This window comes from Balaenoptera physalus, assembly GCF_965194825.1.
Source record: "Balaenoptera physalus genome assembly, chromosome: 6".
Lineage (NCBI taxonomy): Eukaryota > Metazoa > Chordata > Mammalia > Artiodactyla > Balaenopteridae > Balaenoptera > Balaenoptera physalus.
In genome coordinates this window covers 69,119,818-69,142,227 of record NC_138885.1, presented here as the reverse complement: position 1 = coordinate 69,142,227, position 22,410 = coordinate 69,119,818, and the positions used below count along the sequence as shown (strand labels likewise).

The following is a 22,410-nucleotide window of genomic DNA, read 5'->3' as shown; positions in this document are numbered from 1 at the left end:
TATAAGAAACTCACCTTGTCAGCCTGTCTCCTAGAACAGCGGTCCCCAACCTTTTTGGCACCAGGGACCGGTTTCGTGGAAGACAATTTTTCCACGGACGAGGGGCGGGGTGTTGGATCAATCTGTAATGCCAGCGATGGGGGGGATGGTTCAGGCGGTAATGCGAGCGATGGGGAGCAATGGGGAGCGGCAGATGAAGCCTCGCTCGCTCGCCCGCCGCTCACCTCCTGCTGTACGGCTTGGTTCCTAACAGGCCGCAGACCGATACTGGGGGTTGGGGACCCCTGTCCTAGAAGATGGGATTTAAATGCCAGATGGATAGCTGGTCTATTAATAGGCAAAAAGATTTGACTGTAAGTCAGCTGAGGAAATGTGAAACATTTTTGTAAGCTACCCTACTCTCAATTAACTAGAAATTTTAAAAACTTACATTAAGGTCATATATTTCCTTATAGTTATTTATCATCTATTCTTGATTATATTTTCTGATAAAGACATCCCATTCAGGTGTGCCTCATTGAAAGTATTTGTTAAGAGCTTGAGTGGGTTTTGCAGATCTTAGCTCTTAAGAAGAGGTGTTTATCTTGAGGGCCTTCCTTCATCATTGCCTGATTATTGGACCACAGGTGGGTGGATGGGCTTAGCATTAGACCTCTGCTCTCAGAATGATGAACTTGCTACCACTTTATCAAGAGAACTAAGACCCCTTCCCCAAAGGTCTGCCGTATGTGGTACAATAATAATAAGTAATACAATAATTAAGCTGAGAGTGGCTAACAGTGCCTTGTAATAGTAGGTGCTCAATCATTATTGAGCATGGGTAGATATCATAGACCTTTCATTCGTTCATGCTATCATTACTTCTTTAATAGACATCATTGAAATATAACATCCATAAAGAAAGTGTATTTATCTGTCCTTCTGTTGTTTGACATTTAGGCTATATCCAGTCTTTGGCTATTTTGAATAATGCTGCTATGAACATTCTTGTATATGTTTATTGGTGCAGGTATCTGTGCTTTTCTGGTGAGTATGATACCTAGGATTGGAATTGCTGGGTTATGTTAGGGTTATCATATATTATTATTGATTTCACTTCCTGGTAAGGATTATATCATAATCTTCCAATGGCATCCCATCTAACTCAGGATAAAAGTTAATGGCCTTACAATTACTTACAGAGCCCTAAACAATTTGGTCCTGACACTAGTCTCTTTCTTGCTGCCTCTACTGCAGCTAAGGTTACCTGCATGCTGTTCCTAGAACATACTAGGCCTGCCTCCCAGTTAGGGCCTTTGCCTTTGCCACTTCTCTTTGCCTGGTAGCTCTTCCTCCAAATATTTGCAAGGTTCCTCCCTTACCTCCCTCACTTGACTCAAATGTCACCTTCTCAGTAAGGCCTTCCCTGACCAGTCGGTTAAAGCTGTAACCCCTCCTTATTACTCTATTACACTCCCTATTATTCTTCTTTGCTTTCTGCTTTTCCATAGCATTGATTTGTTTTTGGTTTCCTCCCACTAGAAAGTAAACTCTACGAAGGCAGGAGTTTTTGTCCATGTGGTTTTTCCTCTTCACTGCTGTATCTGCTGCTATATCAACAGCATGCTAGTTCTAGAAGAGTGTCTGACAAATAAATAGATGCTCAATAAATAGCTATTGAACTAATAAATCAATGGATGAGAAGAGGAGGCCACGATGGCCTCAAGCTGCTGTAAAAGAGGCAGAAAATCTGGCTGTTGGTTCCTGCTGTGCCTGTAATTGACTCTGTGACCTTGGGCAAGTCACTGCCAGCTCCCTTGTTTGTCAGATGGGGATAATAAACCCTGCCTCTATCCAGGACTGTTAAGTGGATCGAGATAATGTGGGTGAAAGTGGTTTCTGAAGTTTAAAGTCTTTATCAAAGTAGATATTTCCAATTGGCACACAAGAGGCTCCAAGAAAAATGAGTTAAGATGATAAAACAAATAAGGATTATATACTGAGAGCATAGCTTTCTTTTTCCTCTTGTGTCTTATGAAGGTTCGTGCATGTCATAGTTCAACTGCCTCTTACTAATTGATGTGTTTTTCTTCTGAGTAGAGACTGGAGTTTGAGGGGTCCTGCAGGCATCTGAGTCTGAAACCTCCACTCATGGGTAGGGCTAGGAATTCTAAAGACAATCCAGGTTTAGCTTGAATGATGAGAGCAGTAATAAGTTTGTTCATTTATTGAGTGCTCAATATGCCAGGCAAATGGTGTTTTGCACCTATTAGCTCATTAATCATCATAACATCCCTTTGAGGTACTGCTACTACTCTCCGTTTCACACGTAGGGAAAATGAGGCAGAAAAACATAAAGTAACTTCACCAAGCTTGACAGGTAGGCCAGGATTTGAACCCAAATAGTCAGGTTCAGGGCTGTAGTAAATACCTCTCTGCTCTGCTGCCCAAGTTCTAGTAGCCTTCTGGGTGTCCCTGCTGTATTGTAGGAAGCCACAAGCTAAGTCCATGACAGGAGGACTCTCCTCCTTGACAAGCTTACACAAGAGGCCAGGACACAGTGGGTGCTGTCTGAAGCTGCTGGTGAGAACACTGCTGTATACTGTGTAATTATTTGAATTAGGAAGACAGCCATGTACGCAATTGAAAATAAAAACCATTTGAAGCATAGTAATACTTTTCAATGCCATTTGTCAGTGGATTAAGTAATTTGATTGGCAGAAAAAAATTATCATCAAAAATGGTAAGTGCAATGGACTGAAACACACCAAATATGTTTAAATATGTGAGTTCATCCTAATAATACAGAAAAAGTCCCAAACTAATTGGTTATCATTGAAGAATGGTAGAGAATTCGTTGTTTAAAAAATTGGTAAATAGTAAAATAGATAACTAGTGGGAAGCAGCCGCATAGCACAGGGAGATCAGCTCGGTGCTTTGTGACCATCTAGAGGGATGGGATGGGGAGGGTGGGAGGGAGGGAGATGCAAGAGGGAAGAGAAATGGGAACATATTGTATATGTATAACTGATTCACTTTGTTATAAAGCAGAAGCTAACACACCATTGTAAGGCAATTATACTTCAATAAAGATGTTAAAAAAAAAAAAATTGGTAAATAAAGGGAAATAAGAATTTATTCTGGTTTTTTTTTTATATTAATTGTACCACGGGGTAACCAATAGTAGATGAAAAAAGTTTCTTTTTATGGAAATATCTCAACACATAAATGAAGACAGAATAGAATTGGAATATCACCATTTTGCATCCCAAAATGAATGAACGATCTAGGCATTGAGCCTCAACAGTGTTGACATAAGAAAGAGAGACAGACATTATGTGCCTCCTGATGGAAGAACACAATTCAAATATGAGGTAGTTTTGCTAAAAAAAAATTGAACTGGAATATGATTAAGCTCCTAGATCCAAAGAATAATTTACAGTAAATACAGTGGACAGAGGAATATGTTAAATAATGCATCAGCAAAGTCCAATCTGTGGGGAATTTTAGAAGACAAACAATCCAATTTATTTAACAAAAACATTGCAGAGAATAAAAGAAAAGGAGGGGGAACCTTTGAATTAAAAGATACTCAAAAGACATATTAGCTGATTGTAATATGCATACTTATTTGGATCCTGGTTTGAACAGACAAACTGAACAAAATAATTTGTGACATTGTTCAGACAATTAGAAATTTGCACATTGACTGAATGTTTAATGATATTAAAGTACTACTGTTTTAAAAATAAATGTAATAGCATTTTACTTAGGTTTAAAAAGAGTCCTTATGTTTTAGAGATACATACTGAAATACTTATGGATGAAGTGATATGATGTCTGAGATTTGCTTCAAAATAATATGGGAGGAGGGGATAGATGTGTATGGAGATGAAACCGGATTGGCCATGAGCTGATAATTATTGAACTGAGTGATGGGTACATCTAATGCTTTAGTGAATGTATGAAATTCTGCATAATAACAGAATGTTCCAAAGTGCTGGCAGAGACTGAAAAATATATTGTGTTTATTTGACTCTTCTTGTGGCTAAAATGAAAAGGCTTGACAATACCCAGATTGGTGAAGGTATGAAGCAATTGGAAATGAAATCTTACGCGTTGTTGGTGGGAATGTAAAATCATATAACCACTTTGGAAAACTGTTTGGCAGTTCTGTATAAAGTTAAACATGTACCTACCCTATGAACCAGCTATCTCATTTCTAGATATTTACCTAAAAGAAATGAAAACATATGTCCATAAACACATTTAAACAAGAATGTTTGTAGCAGCTTTATTCACAATAGCCAGAAATTAGAAATAACCCAAATATCTATTAATAGGAGAATGGGTAAATAATGTGTGGTATATTTATACAATGGAATACTACTCAGCAATATGTAGGAAAAGACTACTGATAGAAGCAGTAATATGGCTGAATCACACAGACATGATGCTAAAAGACATGAATAAAAGGAGCCAGACACAGAAGAATCTATAGTGCATTTTTTCTTTTATATGAAGTAGTGATAGAAATCAGAAAAGTGGTTGCCTCTGGGAAGGGGCTTTGACTGAGAAAGGCAGGAGAGATCTTTATTGGTGTGGTGGTTACAGGGGTGTATATGTTTGTCAAAATTCATTGACCTGTGTACTTATTATCTGTACATTTCACTGTGTGTAAATTATACTTCCATTTAAAAATATTAAATAAAAATGAGATCACTAAGTGGTTCAGGTAACCCCTTGTCTGGTATGAGGCATAGAGGCAAAGCTGTCTATTGTTCTAGCACAGCTGCTACAGCTTCAGCCTGGTTCAGGCTCAAAGTTTCGGTTCAGGCTCAAAGTTTTCTTTCTTGGAGTAATTGGTCAAGTAGGCCCCAAAGAAACAGTCATTTAACAGTTTGGTTAAGTTCTAGCTGAAGGTCAAAGGCAAGCGATTTTTAGGTATCTCTCTGATCAGCAGAAACCAGACAATGTGAGGCACAAACATTAAAGGTCTGGAGTTGGGAGCAGGAGGCTGGGCATTCAGCTCAGCTGTGCTAGGATCTGGCTAGTGTTTGTCTTGCTATGGACAAGGCACATCACTTTTCTGGATCTCAGTTTCTTTCTTCCCCAAATGAAGGAACTGTGTAGAACTGTCCTTGGGGCACCTGTCAGATCTAACATTCTGAGCCTCTGTAGAGCTTTATCTTTCCTACAGAGCCTTCCCTGGGATAGTCTAGAAATTCCCAGACTGAACTCAACTTTTTCTCTAAATCTGTTCCTCTTCCTGCATTCTTTTTCTCAGCTTCTCAGTACCACTATTGTGCATTCATTCCTTCTGCAGACGTTTATTGAGCCCATGGTGGGTTCCAATGACTGCTCAGTGAACAAAGAGACAAAATCTCTGCTCTGAAGAACCTCATATAGTCTAGTGGGGGGAAATAGATGGTAATAGAATTGTATAATGTGTTATAAGAGCTACAGAGAAAGACGTAGCCGGGAAAGAGGATAGGGAATGTTGGTAAGGATGATGTAGTTTTAATAGGGTGGCCAAGAAATACCTCACTTGGGAAGTGACACTAGGTAGATACCTGGAAACTGTTCCTAATCCACCCCTATTGGACACACCCCCCACCATGCCCAACCATCTTCTGAACCTTCCAATTTCACCATGTAATAATATTTCTCAACTTAATTTCTTCCCCTAACTGCTAACACTCAGGTTCAAGCCCTTATCATCTCCTCTCTGGATTAGTACCGTAGTCTCCTAAATACTCCCTGCCTCCGGTCTTGTCTCCTGAAATAAATTTTCTACAAAGCCATGCCAGAGTTATCTGAAAGGCATATGTGACCATATCATTCTCCTGCTTAAGACCCAACAATGGCTCCCTCCTGCCAGCCAGGTAAAGCCTGGAGGCCCTGATGAGGCATTTAAGCCTTTTGTGGTCTGGCTCCTAGTGTCCTCTCCAGCCCCATCTCTCACCCGTGCTGGCCTTGACAGCTCTGTCACAAAGTAGAATTTCCCCCTCCATACACAACACAACACAACACAGCACAACACAGCACAACACCAGAGTGCCGACGTCTCTCTTTACATGCCAGTGTAAGTCCTATTTTTATTTTAAGATCCATTTTATTTATTTTATTTTATTTTTTGGCCATGCCTCACAGCTTGCAGCTTAGTTCCTCGACCAGGGATCAAACCCGGGACCACGGCTATGAAAGCGCTGAGTCCTAACCACTGGACTGCCAGGAAATTCCCTTAAGGTCCATTTTAGTAATCACTTCCTCCAGATGATTTCCAAATTCTGCATCTTAGCCCACGTTGACTGCGTGCCCCTCCTCTGTGGTCCCATGACACCTTGTACACATCTTTTTTTAAATCGCTTTACTTGCCACATTGTTCTAAAATGATCTGGAATGGCTCTGTTTCCCCTACTAGATTATGAACTTCCTGAGCATAGGACCATGTCTTATTCATTTCTGTAATCTTGGCTGCAACCAAACATAAATCAATGACTTCATTTGGGTTCTGATCCTCCCAATCCCTCCCCTTCACTGATCGCAGTAAGCCAGCCATGATGATTTATGACTTGTGACTGAAAGACAGAGATGGGAAATAGTCCCATTTCAAGGCTGATTTCAACTCAAGTTAATTACCAGAGAGTTACAGATTCTTAGACTTAGGAGAGCAATTCCAGGTAATCTAGTTCCACTACCCACCTGGCACTTGGAGGCCCTTCTTCAACATTTCTACAAGTTGTCAGGTTATGGAGTCCTTCAAGTGTGGTGTAATGGTGCTAGGAGTGTGAGGAAACCTCAGTTCACTGGAGGCTGCCTCTTTCTACCCTCCTCTTTCAGGATGTTGTGTGAGAAAATAATGAAGTAAGAAGTTATTTGTATTAGAACACACGTCTCTACGTACATGTGCACACACATACACAGGATACGTTTAAACCTGTAAATTGCTTAAGATGATGAACAGCAGGCTATTACCTAAAATGTTAAACATAAGTTAGGGACTGAGATAGTACTCAGAGAGAAGATTATTTGTAATTTGAAGTTAAAACCATCTGTCAAATCAAGAGGCTCAGAGTCAAAAGCATATGGGTAGGTAGACTCCATAGATGGATGGCAGGGGACAAGAACCCACCTGGGCAAGGGACTGCCAGCTGGAACCGGCACTCTGGGCACCAGTCTAGCTCTACAAGAAGAAGAGGGGACTGAGCTTGAAGCAGAAGCTTCAGGTACCACTTTGTCTCAGAGTTTTGTGAGGTACACCTTACTCACTTATGCATATCTGAGTTGAAGTCAATGTGCTCGAGCTGCTTAACCTTGCATTTTACATGAGTGAAGAGGTTCTCTATCCTTATCTTTTATTTTTTATTTTTTGCCTGCTGACCTTGTAGGAAATAGAGATTTATCTGTGGGTGAGCAGAATAACAAACTCAAAGAATTCTTTAAATTCTGTCTTTGCCACTTGTTCTTAATTCTAAGTAGTTTGGGGGTAACAGCTATTACAAAGGAAGATATTAAAGTGTTTAAAATTGGAAAACTAATACTTTGTCCAGAAGTCATTCAGTCCATCCTGGTATAGCCTTTTTGGTGGCTATTCTCTTGGTTGAGTTGAAGTCTGTCTTTCTATGGCTTCCACTCATTGATCCTAGTTCTAACCCAGGACCACATGGAACAAATCCAAATGATCTGTCACATTATGGTCCCTGAATATTCTGAGGCAGTTTGCTTGTGAGATCAGAAGTCACTGAACTCATGAACATTGTGTGCTTAGCACAGTGCTGGCTCACGGTAGCGCCTCATAACTAGTAGCCGTTATTACTAGTTGTACTATCACACTGCCTGTGAACCATTTCTTCCTTCATAAGACAAGCCCTTTTAGGAAAGTCGTTCACTGATGTCATAGAATTAACCAAAACAGAGGTCCCCACTTAATTACATCAATAATTTTACTGTAAATGTCAGACACCAGGGCACTGGGCAACTGGAGATGTCCTTCCTCTACCCTCTACTACCTGTACCTTACCTTCATTAAGTAGCAAATCATCCTTGAAGACTTGGCTCAAGTTATGTCCTCTTTGAATCTCTTTCCCCCCCTCCAAGGAGAACTGACCACTCCATTTCCTCCCTTGATTTGAGACTGAATACTGTCTGTATTTTTTTTTGATTCCCCTCATTGCCCACCACTATCTAGAATACTGAACTACTCTTGGAATCTGTGGTGTCAAGCAGAATGCCTGGAACATAGCGTGTGATAAATATTTATTAAAGGAATGATAACATTTGGGGGTATCAGGTTATACAATATTTATTCACTCAATATTCATGCCATATTATCTTTACTTAAGTACAAAGACTTTTCCAATCATGTCACTTAGAGATCATTTCACCCACTGCTCACCCACCCACCCACTGGGCCACCAGTCTCTTGTCTCTCTCTTCAGCAATGATGAGGTGGATATCTTTTCCTTGGGGAAGAGAAATCCATATTTTGTTGCCTTTGCCAATAACAAAAATGTTGGAGAGCCAGGTGGCAAAGTTGTTGCCATTGGCATCTTTCACAGGAACCACATCAAAAGAACCAGTGTGTCTCTCTCTGTTGGTGATCATACCAGTTCTTCCCAGGTTAGCACCTCTGGTCACCAGACACAGGGTACCAGTGTCAAACTTGAAGAAGTTGGTGGTTTGCCACTTTCCAAACCAATCTGAATGGTGTTTTTCACTTTGATGAGGGAATCAGGGTAGCAGATTGTGCAAGCATTATGGGTAACCAGATGAGGGATTCCTTTTGTGCCCACAGAGATTTTTCTCCCTTTGCACAACTTGTACTTGGCCTTCTTAAGTGTAATACGATGAACAGCTAAGCCACCCTTGGTGTCATAGATCAGATGGACATTCTCTCAGTCTTGTCAATGCTGATGACATTCATAAATTCAGCAGAGTAGGTTATATCATTTTGGACCTTGCCATCAATCTTAATGAACTGCTGCATGCAGATCTTTACTTCATCTCCTGTTAGGGCATACTTAAACCTGTTCCTTAGGAAAATGATGAGAAGGAGACATTTTCTCAGCTTGTGGGGACTTGTAGATGGGCAAGGAGCAAACACACTGACCAGTTTATCCACCATCCAATGCTTTGGAGCTGCTACACTCTTCAGATGCTTCTTGGGACCAAGGTCCATGGCATGAAAAGAGGACCACCTTCTTCCAGTGCACTGATAAAATAGCTAAGGTATAAAATTTTTAGAGCTGGATGGAAATTTTAAAGATTTCTCCAGGCCTCATTCCTCCATTTCAGTGGTTCTCAACCTTGACTTCATATTGGAAAGTACTGGGCAGTTTTAAAAACTCCTGAGGACTGAGTCCTACCCACAAAGATTCTCATGTAATTAAAGAATTACATGTGTGTAATTACCCAGAAACCTGGCAGCTTAAAACGCCAACTGATTTATCATGTCTGTGATTCTGAGGAGCAGGGCAGGGCTCAGCTGGGTAATTCCTCAGTTCCAAGTGGCATTGCTTGAGGTCACTCAGAGGTAATCAGCTGGAGGTTAGGCTGCTCTGGAGGATCAAAGACAGACTCACTCACATGTCTGGCTCCTGCAGGGATTCTTGGACATCAGGATCAGCCAGGTCTGTCAACCAGAGCACCTACATGTGGCCTCTCCTGTGAGGGTCTCAAGGCATTAGGGCTAGGACAGCTTCCTCCCCCTCCTCCTTCTTATTCCTCTGCCTTTCCCTATTCTTTTCTTTTTTAATATATGACATCATTTGCCATTTTTCTTGGTTTTTTTGTGGTAAAATATACATAACATAAAATTTACCTTTTAAACCATTTTAAAGTTTCATTACATACATTCACAATTTAGTACAATCATCTGTCTATTTCCAAAATTTTTTCATTGCCTCAAACAGAAACCCTGCACCTACTAAGCAATAACTCCCCATTCCCCATTCCTCCTTCCCCTCAACCCCTCTACTTTCTGCCTCTATGAATTTACCTATTCTAGGAACATCATATAAGTGGAATCATACAATATTCATTCTTTGTGTTTGGCTTAGCTCACTTAACATAATGTCTTCAAGGTTCATCCATGTTGTAGTATGTGTCAGAACCTCATTTCTTTTTATGGACGATTACTATTCCATTGTATACATGCCACATTTTGTATATCCGTTCATCTGTTGATTGTCGTTTGGGTGGTTTCCACGTTTTGGCTTTTGTGAATAATGCGGCTGTAAACATGACTGTACAAATATCTGTTCAAGTCCCTGCTTTCAATTCCTTTGCGTATATACCTAGGAGTGGAATTTCTGGACCATTTGGTAATTCTATGTTTAGCTTTTTAAAGAGCCATCAAACTATTCTCCATAGTGGCTACACCAACTTTACGTTCCTATAAGCAGTGCATGAGTGTCCCAATTTCTACACATCTTCACCAACATATTTTATTTTCTGCTTTTAAAAAATAGTAATTTTCCTAATGGGTGTGAAGTGGTATTTCATTGTGGTTTTGATATACATTTTCCTAATGACTAGTGATGTTGAACATTTTTTGATATGCTTATTGGCCATTTGTATATCTTCTTTGAAGAAATGTTTATTCAAGTCTTTTGCCCACTTTTAAATTGAGTTATTTTGTTTTTGTTTTTATATTTGGACTTCTTACATGCCAGCTCATGGTGTTCAGAAAGAGGATTCCAAGAGACCTAGGTGGAAGCTGCAAGACTTCTTATGACTTAGCTTCAGAAGTCCTAGGACCTCACTTCTGCCGTATTTTATAGGTCACACAGGCCATCAGAGTCAGCCCAGATTCCAGGGGAGGGCTAGCAAAAAATGTGTGGCCATCTGTAATCCAACAGAGTACAATATTTAAATTAACTAAAACAATTCAATTGTTTGAATAGCAATAACAATAATAATGAATGCTGCTACAACTTTGGATTAATACGGCTTCTTTTCTCCTGAGGTCTTGAAGTGCTTTCACCCATAAAAACCTTCACCATGGGATTTTTACACATTTTAGAGATCTTTAATTATGATATAGAGCACAGTTACTTGATTTTTAAAATCACTTAGCTGACTTGCTTTTATAATGATGGGATGAGGCAGGAGACTTGGGTTTCAATTTGGGCTCTGTCATTAACTGGCTGACTGGCCTCTCTTGGGGGATGAGCTAGATGTCCTCTAACTTCTTTTCTAGCTTGGATACAGTATTGTTTTTAAGAAGGAAGATGAATTGATCAAGAATTAGGATGTAGAAAATGTCTAAGTACAGGGCAATTTGTTGCCTAGAAAGATTCCCATGTATCATTTATTCACAATGACAGAGAAGTAACTTCAGCTTAATGACAATTATTATAGTAAGATTTAAAAATAGCATCAGCAAACGTACATACACAGTTATGATAGGAGCTGAAGGGGGCTGAAGAAATGTCTTGGAGCCTTGAGGCAGAAGGGCAAGAAGATAAGACATAGAGCAGTTCACAGGTCAGCCAGGTGCAAAGGAACAAGGAATATGGCTTTCTAGATCAAAGTCTTTGTCTAAGAGTGGTATATAGCAAGAATATCTGCAAACAATGGCTAAATCCATAGGACAAAATATGCAGCAATAGGGTAGTGTTGGGATGAGAAGAAAAGGCACCGAGCATTTGTAGTGTGTGTCTTTTATATGCCAAGTGCAGGGCTGGTTGTTTTATACTGAACTCATTAAAAAAAATTTTTTTATTGAAGTATAGTTGATTTACAGTGTGGTGTTTAGTTTCTACTGTACAGCAAAGTGACCCAGTTTTATATATATATATATATATATATATATATATATATATATATATACATATATATATATATATATATATATATATATATACACACACACACACATACACATATATAATTTTTCATATTCTTTTCCATTATGGTTTATCACAGTATACTGAATATAGTTCTCTATGCTATACAGTAGGATCTTGTTGTTTATCCATCCTATATATAATAGTTTACATCTGCTAATCCCAAACTCCCAATCCTTCCCTTCCACATCCCCCCCTCTTTGGCAACCACAGTCTATTCTCTATGTCTGTGAGTCTGTTTCTGTTTTATAGATACGTTCATTTGTGTCACATTTTAGATTCCACATATAAGTGATATCATATGGTTTGTCTTTCTCTTTCTGACTTATTTCGCTTAGTATGATAATCTCTAGATCCATCATGTTGCTGCAAATGGCATTATTTCATTCTTTTTAATGGCTGTATACTGTACTCATTTGATTTTCACAGGCAACTGCATGAGTAAGCATTACTTTTCCCTACTTCCTGTTTTACAAATGAGGAAACTGATGCTCAGCATTCTGCACATGGTCCCACAGCTAAAGGCCTTGGAGATACCAAAGCTTATGTTTTTCCTGCATCAAGCTGCCTGCAATAAGCCCAGACACCATATTTACAGGAGAACACTGTTTGGAAAAACTTCTTATTAGTAGACACAGTCTTCCCAACCTTAGAATGTAATCACCATCAGTTTTATAGCTCCTCTTTGAAAATGAAGAGAATATATTCTCTCAAGCTTGATTTGGAGGATCACTCACTAGCTGTTTCTGATTACTTGCAAAATTCTCCACTATCATCTGATTACTTCATGTGGAGAAAAATGATCCTTAATAGAAGAGATAATTTTAGTAATTTAAGTAAGTTAGTTCTTTAAAAAGTATGAAATTTATGGGTGGATCTCAAGGACATTTGTACTGAGTCTTGAGCAGATGAGTTTCCTGTTCTTCCCCTATGTGGAGAGGACCCCTGCTTTGTATTCGTGCAGGATCTCAGGCCTATAGGTTTTCATAGCTCTCCCCTAGGGCAAGGGGCTTTTATTTCTACCCTTTTCGCAGAAGCAGTGGATCTTTGCCTGGGTCCCTGCATGGGAGGCTTTGCTACTCTCTTTCTGCCCCTTAGCTTCTCAAAGGCTTTGCTTTATATGAGAGAAGGTTGTGGGGAAGTGGGCTGTGATCAGTGGGAGACGATCATTACCTGCAGTACCTGAGCCCCCAAAGGGGAGTCTCTCCTTCCTCCTGCTCTTCCCTCAATCTTTCTTGTGATCACCTGGTGGATAAGAGCTTGGGAATAAGTGCAATGTTCCTTGAAGAAGTCTGGGGTTCCCATTTATTCTAAACTGATACACCAGCCCACATTTGGCCTTTAAGAATTTGTTAAAAGTTTAGCTGTTTTCTTCTTACCTACCTTAATGGTGGCCATTCCTTCCTTCCATGCTGTGCCAAAGGTAAATTTTATATGTTCTCTTTTTTCCTTGGAGGTCTTTTTCACTCTTTGGAATTTAGTTCATTTAGTTGCCTTGTGGACTCAGGTCTCTAATGGATTCAAAAAATTATGATTTTGTAAATTATCTGGCTTTTTCTTGTTCTTAGGATAAAAGTGATGTTCTCTTGAAGCTTTATAGATCCTAAGCAGAAGTGGAACTCTAGATGGTATTTTAAAAATCCTCTGTATTATGGAAATTTTCAAACGTTTAAAGAGGTAGAGAGAAGAGTAAGTACTCACCACCCAGCTTCTGCAAGAATTTATCACTGACATTCTTCCATATCAATACTTACACATCTACTTCATTATTTATTTATTTTTTAAAATATTTATTTATTTATTTATTTTTGGCTGTGTTGTATCTTTGTTTCTGTGCGAGGGCTTTCTCTAGTTGCGGCAAGCGGGGGCCACTCTTCATCGCGGTGCGCGGGCCTCTCACTATCGCGGCCTCTCTTGTTGCGGAGCACAGGCTCCAGACGCGCAGGCTCAGTAGTTGTGGCTCATGGGCCTAGTTGCTCCGTGGCATGTGGGATCTTCCCAAACCAGGGCTCGAACCCGTGTCCCCTGCATTAGCAGGCAGATTCTCAACCACTGTGCCACCAGGGAAGCCCTACTTCATTATTTTTAGTAGCAGAATAGTATTGTATAGTATCAAAATACTTTAGTTTATATAACCATTTCCACACTGATGGCTAGTTATCTCTAACTAATAATAATATTGCGTCAAACATTTTTTCGTACATATTTCTTTGTGTTCCAGTTTATTATTTGGGATGGATTCCTAAAAGTGAATTCAATGGGTCAAAGGTTATGCATATTTTACATTTTGATAGACAATGTGAAATTATTGTTCAAAAAATCTGTACCAATTATATTCCCACCAAACATTGTATGAGTGGCACCAAAAATCTTTACGTAACTTAAAAATCTGAAGCTACTTACTCTCAAGAAAATGATAAAGCAATTAAGTTTCCAGTTTTATCTACTGAAAGACATTCTCACCATAAAAGCCTATTTGTCATTTAAAAAGAAGGAAGTAAACATTGGTCTTTATTCTTTTAGTCTAGTATTTACAGCTGAAGCTATTTGCTATTTAAATGCAATTCACCAAAATTTAGTGCTTACCACATGAACAACACTTCTGTTTTCTATTAGCTCCCTATCCTTTTATATCAGTGACTTTAGTAATGGCTCTGATGATGTAGGTCATAAGTAAAGAATGTGCGTAACTCTTGGCATTAAAGGAAAAGTGGCTAAATGATATTCTGTAGCTTCCAGTTTAAAAAAAGAGAAAAACATCAAACACAGATGTGCTTAAATTCTTATACTTCTGATTATTTTAAATTCTAGCACCTCATATGTAAGTTTTTTTCATTCAAAAATATTTATATTTAGATCCTGTAGTATGCATGTATATTCTGCTATGTACTGAGAAGATTAAACATTAGCTATGGTTCCTTTTTCTAAGAACTTTTATACATATACTTATGTATATATTTAGAGGAATCTATCCATCTATTCATCCATCCATCTAGTCATCCACTATTCATTCAATGAACATGTGTCTCTAGTGTCTATTCTGTTGTAATAATGCAGTGGGAACTCAAAGTTGAATAAAAGATGGTCCCTGTCTTTAAGGAAGGACAATCTAGTGAGAGAAATAGACATGCTCATGTCTTACTAGGGGATTAGAGAAGGCTTTCCAAGAGAGGTGGAATTATAGATGTTTGAAGAATATATAGGATTTCAACAGATAGTGTAAGAGAAAGATCAGTCCAGGTTGAGGAAATATATGTTGGGCAAAGGCATGAAGGTGCAGAAGTGCATTGGAGAACAGGTTGGAAGGGGAGGTTGAGTGATACAGCAGATGCTGAAATTGAAATTGGAAAGAAGTTGGCTAGGATCAGTTAGGATAAATAGTATCATTGTGGGTAACAATGGTTAGAGAAGAATTTGTGGAGAAGGAGGAAGTACTTCCTAGGTAGACTGCAGGGGGAAAAAACACCAGGGACAGAGAAAACAATATGAGTGTAGCTTTGAGTTGACCAGGAGCCTAGTGTTCTTAGGGGGAAAATGAATGGGTATATGTTGGAAACCGGAAGTGTCTAACATTGTATCACCTTCTTTCCTGCTTCAGGGTTTTCACATGGGCTATTTTCTCTGTCAGGAATCCTCTTTACCTATAACAGAGTGCTTTTGGTCGCCATTAATAAAAAACCCAAGACGAATGGACCAGAAGCTGGTTTGGTCTTCAGTTCATAATACTATCAGGGCTGTGTTTCACTGTGATAATTCTGGTTCTTCCCTCTCCTGTGTGTTGGCTTTATTTTCAAGCTGGCTTTTCTCATGATAGAGAGACAGCTGCCACTAGCTCCCAGGCTACATGTTCTTGTTTACATCCAGGAAGAGAAAAGAGCTCTTTCCCTTTCACCTTCAAACAGAAGCCCTGACTTTCATTCCGATTAATCCAACTTGGGTCACATGCCCATGATGAACCAATTACTTCAACCTGAATGAAGTCTGGCATGAACTGCTTGGCTTAAGCCAGTCCAACTCTGAACCAATCACTATGGCAAGAAGATTTGACTGGACCAATCTGGGCCCAGTCCTTGAGATGGGGGAGGGCTCTATACCAGCCCAGACCTATGGCTAGTGTACTATGTGTGTAGGGGTATGCGGGGTGAGGGGTATGGAGAGAAGCAATCACAAAGTCTACTACATTGCTCCACTAGATTACCTAGCTGACTCATATTCTTTCTTTAGTTCTTACCTTAAATGTCGGGTTTGCAGAGAGGCTTTCCCTGATCTCTCAAACTAAATTAGAATCTTCCTCGTCTAACACATGGACCACTCTAATTTTCATAAAACTTATCACCTTTAAGTGATACACCTATTTGTGCATTTATTTGTTAAAAGTCTGGTTCCTCCACTAGACTCTAAGCTATATGAGAGCAGGGACCTTGAATTTTTCTTAGCACAAGTCCCTAGCTGGCACATAATAGGCACTCTATGAAAAAGTGTGAAGTGAATGAATGGATTCATCTTAACTCCTATTCAATAAGGAGAAATCTTACTTTGATCAGCTTCAAAATTGCTATTGTACAGGCATGGGGAACATAAAAGTGAAATTAAGCTCAGAGCTTTGTTACAATGTGATCGAAAACTGATAAGTATCATCTGCAACAGATAAGGTATTCCAAGAATTACATGGTTTAAAAGACTCACTGTTATTGTAAATGACACTGTCAAATGCCAGTTTTGCATAAAAAGTCTTGTCATTTGTAATAATATTCATTCCTACTTTTATAATCAAGGTTATATCTCACAGCAGAGCAAATTTTAAATGCACTTACACAGACCAGAACTATCTTGCTTTTCTTATAATAAATTATCTGCATCAGAAATGCACGATCAGGGCTTCTCTGGTGGCGCAGTGGTTAAGAATCCACCTGCCAATGCAGGGGACACAGGTTTGAGCCCTGGTCCGGGAAGATCCCACATGCTGCAGAGCAGCTAGGCCCGTGTGCCACAACTACTGAGCCTGTGGTCTAGAGCCCGCGAGCCACAACTACTGAGCCCGTGTGCCACAATTACTGAATCCAACGCACCTAGAGCCTGTGCTCTGCAACAAGAGAAGCCACCGCAATGAGAAGACCCCACGCTGCAACGAAGAGTAGCCCCCACTTGCCGCAACTAGAGAAAGCCTGCACGCGGCAATGGAGACCCAACGCAGCCAAAAATAAAATTAAAAGAAAAAAGAAATGCACAATCATGGAACCGGGGCTATAAAGAGGCTTTTATATGTGCTAAAGAAATGATTATAAGCCAGTAGAACTGCTGTCATTCAAAATATACATTTTGACTCCTGGCTGTTTAAAAATTTATTTTCATGTTAATTTTGGTACAGTTTTCAATTAGAGGGATTTAGGAAAAATCAAGTTTCAACACTATGAAATATTCATTTCATGAAGTGTAGGTCTACTCTATCTATCAAACCTCAGCATCTGGTTAAAGATGTTTGGAAAATCCACCTGTAGAGCATTTCTTAAATTTGGTCAAATTAATTGGACAGCCTTAACATTACTATTTTCTCTGCTTTCAGTGGGAAGTCTCATAGTTGTTTTGGTCCTGAATAAACACTGAAGTGTTTTCATGACCACACTAACTAGTTATTGATTTTATCACTTTTTAACATAAACATATTTTTGTATTGCTATGCAGAAACAACCAAAGTATCGTACGTTTAGACTCCTATTAGAATATGTGAAGAAATTTATATTTAATTTGATTTCATCATAGTCTTTTCTCCATTCTTAACTTATTCTGGGCTTATAGGGCCTGAAATTTTCAACTCAGTAATAGTAATATGGAAATTAAAGATTTAAGTAGTATTTGTTCCATAGGAAATCTAAAATCAGCATTTGGTAGGGTGGATGTGGGCTAATCTATTTAGTATAAAAACTTTACTTTGTTAGGCAATCTCTGGGAGTAGCACTCATTTGAGAAAATAAATTGTCAATTCAAATCATCTCCTCCTCCCCTTCACCCATTATTTGCCCTTATTGACTATTGATTATTTCTTATATTATATATGATATTGATTAAAATTTATAAGAATCTCATTATATGAAGAAATAAAGAAAATATGTACAATTAAAGAACTAAAAGGCCCTTACTTGACAACAAGGCATATTTGTTAGATCATGCAAGACACAGGTAAGATGGATTTTTATGTGGCTTCAGGGTCTATTGGCATTTTCTTTTGTGGGTCACATTTACATCACAGTCTTATTTTGTTCTGCTCTTGAAAACATTTTAGACATGTTTGAAATCATTACACCCTTCACAAAACTGAAACAGGAAATAGGCTTTTCTATGAAATATTTCATTTTTTGAGAAGCTCCTGGCTGTTTCCCAAATCTAAGTTGGGTTTTTAATATCCCACTAAGAAAACCAGCTCACCCTGGTGAGATGATAATAGACAGTAGGCCATCTGTGTCCCAGTCCTATTTCACCAGGAGCTTGGGATGACTGCCCAAGATTTCCGTGTCTCCGTTTCTTCATCTGTAAAATGCTTTGTAGAGGTGCTCAGTGTTTGTTGAATGAATGAATGAAATAATAATAACCAACACTTACTGAAAGCTCACCACGGGGGCTAGGCACTTTATCACACCGAAGCCCTATGAAGTAGATGCTGTTATTAACTCTATTTTATAGAGGAGAAAGGAGCTTAATTAACAAGTCCAAAGTCACACAGCTAGCAATGTGTGAAATTTGAATCCAGGCCATCTAAACCCAGTACCTGTGTTTTAAACATGCTACGTCTGAGTCTTCCCCCTGGTTCCAGGAGCAGAACATTAGCTAAAGGCAACTAACAGCACCCCAGCTATCCTCTGCCTTGTGAACCCATGTCTGTGCTGTGTTGTGTTACACCACAGAAGAATTTGGCAGGGCTGGAATCTCTCACCATGTGGTGTCAGTAATTTTGGGTGCAGAGAAACTCCTTTACCTTTTGTGTCTTGAAGATTGCATAACTAAGATCCTTCTAAACCAAAGAGACAGAGTAATTGACCTCAAAATATGTACTGCCCTTTGATCCCTCTGGGGGTAAGTGAGCAACAGAGAGCTAAGTAATACTGCCATCTCTTTCAGAAATCTCAATATAACACTCTCAAAAAGAAATTTGACACCTGGCAGAACAAATGGCCAATGGATGCTTCAGATCCAGATGGCGGTGGTTGGAAATTTGGAGAAGGAGACCCCACTACAGTTTATCGAAGACACAGAGTCTCCTAATTAATATTTAGAAAGTGTATACTTGGACATGGAGGTTGAGTTTATATGACTCTGAAAACCTTCATTTCATTTTGAAAACAGTCAGTGCCACAGAGTGACCTGACTATGTGTAGTTTGAGATGAGATTCTACACTTTTCCTTATGGCTTAGAAATACATTTTTGTTTTGGAATCTTATTGAAATCTGATTTATATAGTGAACACATTCTGGGGCATAAACTGAATATTTTACCAAGCTGAAGTTAAGTGAGAGTGACTCCAGTCGTGGGTGTCAAGGGTGTGCTGAGGCAGAGCTCACCGTGTATGTCTTGAACAGAATTGGAGATGCTGCTGCACGTGAGAAAGGTCAAGGGGAACTCACAACCTATTAGGTCAGGCACGAGAAACAGATAGCACAACCGAGCAAATCTGTATCTTTCCTAAGCTATTTTTAAAATTTCTTTTAAAAAATGCAGCTTGGCTGAGGGGAAGAGAACAGAGAGACTACCCCAATGTACAAGGAGGAGAAAGAGGCACGGAGTGGAGGAGAGAACTGTAAAGAAAACAGAAGTGTGATTTTTGCTTTCTTAACCATAATCACATACCTAAAGAGACTAATGCTTCATAAACTCTCAAAAGTACTTATCAAAACACAGAAGACATTTTAAATGCCCAACTCTGCAAAAACAAAAACACCGCCCCTCCCAAACTATTAAGACTGTGATATAAGCCAGTAGGCAGCAAAATACTCTGTTAATTTTGGAAGCCTACCTTATGTCATTGGAACACAGCAGAATGCTGTTTTAATGGCTCTCTTAGCGTACCCTGCGGTGTTTGAGTGTTGGATGACACAGTATCTTTCTGGCGTAATTGTGCATTTCCTTGCTTCCTTTCGTTACTGTCTGTCAAAATAGAAGTATTCTAATGTTATGCATATAAATATAAAAATCTAATGGTTAATAATGGAACAATTTAGTCTGCTCCAAACATTTTTAAAACTCGAAGCAAAGCATACATAAAATATTTTAAAATTTTTCCATAGGAAAATTTAAAAACAGTTTTCTGTGTTAATAATTTATCTTCTAAATTAGATTCGGGGAGAGAGGTTTTAAGGTGGTTATTCAAACCATGTACAATGCATAATTATTAAAATGGATGTAATAAATAGAAGTAACTAGCTCTGAAGAAATGGGTTAAATTATGTAAAAAAACCAGTAAATGGCATTAAATCGTTAACTTGTAAAACTGAGTTCCATAAATCTTAAATGTACATTTAAGATATCTTAGCACAATAACCTGTATTTATGGAAAGTACTTTTCCTTATAGAAAATATCTGAAGAGCTGCACTTTATTCATTTACATTTATATGCATTTAAAATGTTGTGTTTGTGGAATCAAAACCTATTAAGAAAACATCTGAATGTTTGATTATATATGTAATTTATTTATTAGGAAAAACTGAAAAAAAAAAAGATGAAATTGCTTAGCACACTTTAAGGCAATATTAATACTACTGAACTCAAGAATAAGGACAAACAGAGGTCTTACTCATAACATGGTGTAGGCGAAGATTGTCTTCCCTTCTCTCCACAGGTCCTCTTATTTCCACATTAAACTTAAAGGAAATTCCTTTTTAAAAGAACTTGAGAATAATGAAATATTATGATTAATTTAATATTCTGAGTAATGAAGACATTGCCACACATATGAAACTTTTAATCCTGGATCATACATTTCAAGGAAATAATAAGATGACTTTAATACTGAGACTAAGTCAAACATAACTGTACTGCGTTGTGCTTCAGAAGGCACTTTCATCTTGTGGAGTTGTAGGGCCATCTATAGGAACATGAATTATTGCCTATGACTACAAAGAATTCTGGTTATTTCAGTCTGGCTAGATAGGAGCTTATGGTATTTGCTTCAATTCTCCTTTTGACTTCATATAAATAAAACCTTAAGTAAAATGGTTTTTAAAACTTTTCTTAATGGTCTTTTTGCAGTACAATAGACTACTTCTTATGTTAGATGTTTTCTTCAAAACTAAAAGTCATGAAAGACTTGCAGTAACTTAAGTCCTATTTGTTAATTTACTTCTGATTTAATATACTACATTATTAACTAATATTAAAATATAAAATATAATATAATATATATACTACATATATTAAATCAGAAGTAAAAGTTTTTATCTATCAGGAAAATCAATGGAAAATTACATTTATAATGTGCATGACAGCATAATGCCCCAATTTAAGAAATAAGTTTAATTGGGAGATCAGTGAGGGAGCATATCCTTTTGAACTTTTCAATTTCTGAAACCATGTACATGTATTACTGTTTCAAAAAAAGAAAACAAAACAATTAATATTTTATTAGGCTAGAATGGGGGCAATAATATTCTATTATTGTAGCGCAGGTAAAATGGCTTATTTTTTTTGGCCTTTTTAAAAAATTTTTTATTGGAGTATAGTTGATTTACAATGTTGTGTTAGTTTCAGGTGTACAGCAAAGTGAATCAGTTATACATATACATATTTCCACTCGTTTTTAGATTCTTTTCCCATATAGGTCTTTACAGAGTATTGAGTAGAGTTCCCTGTGCTATACAGTAGGTCCTTATTAGTTATCTATTTTATGTATAGTGCTGTGTATACGTCAATCCCAATCTCCTAATTTATCCCTCCCTCCCCCTTTGCCCCCTGGTAACCATAAGTTTTTTTTTATTATTATTAATTAAATTTTTTTTTTGGCTGTGTTTGGGTCTTCGTTTCTGTGTGAGGGCTTTCTCCAGCTGTGGCGAGCGGGGACCACTCTTCATCGCGGTGCGCGGGCCTCTCACCGTCGCGGCCTCTGCCCTTGCGGAGCACAGGCTCCAGATGCGCAGGCTCAGTAGTTGTGGCTCACGGGCCCAGTCGCTCAGTGGCATGTGGGCTCCTCCCAGACCAGGGCTCGAACCCGTGTCCCCTGCATTGGCAGGCAGACTCTCAACCACTGCGCCACCAGGGAAGCCCCCATAAGTTTGTTTTTTACATCTGTCACTCTATTTCTGTCTTGTAAATAAGTTTATTTACACCTAAAATGGCTTATTTTTGAAAGTACCTTGCAGAGTCAGAATTATAATTTTTCTCCGTTCTCTGTCATTGCTATTTTCTGGTATTACTGTTTGACTTTCAGCTACTAAGTATGGCTATTTCTTTAAAAAGTAGTAAAAATCATTCATCTTATGAGAACATTGTGACTCAGATTAGAGAATCCTGAAAAAGTCCTTTAATGTTTAAAAAAAAATGTATTATGTTAAAAAAGCATTATTATGTTGAGTTTAGAAAAATGTACTCAGAGG

General features: G+C 38.5%; 1 long non-coding RNA gene and 1 pseudogene across 2 annotated transcripts in view; one reads left to right on the top strand and one right to left on the bottom strand.

Annotated features, from left to right (window-relative positions):
* LOC309662610 overlaps nucleotides 1–22,410 on the top strand; it is a 592,813-nt gene that overhangs the window by 139,900 nt on the left and 430,503 nt on the right. The gene's annotated exons all lie outside the window — the stretch shown is intronic.
* On the bottom strand, nucleotides 3,090–13,365 carry LOC309662574 (small ribosomal subunit protein eS4 pseudogene; annotated as a pseudogene). Its single transcript has one exon. The product of its transcript is annotated as a small ribosomal subunit protein eS4 pseudogene (transcript).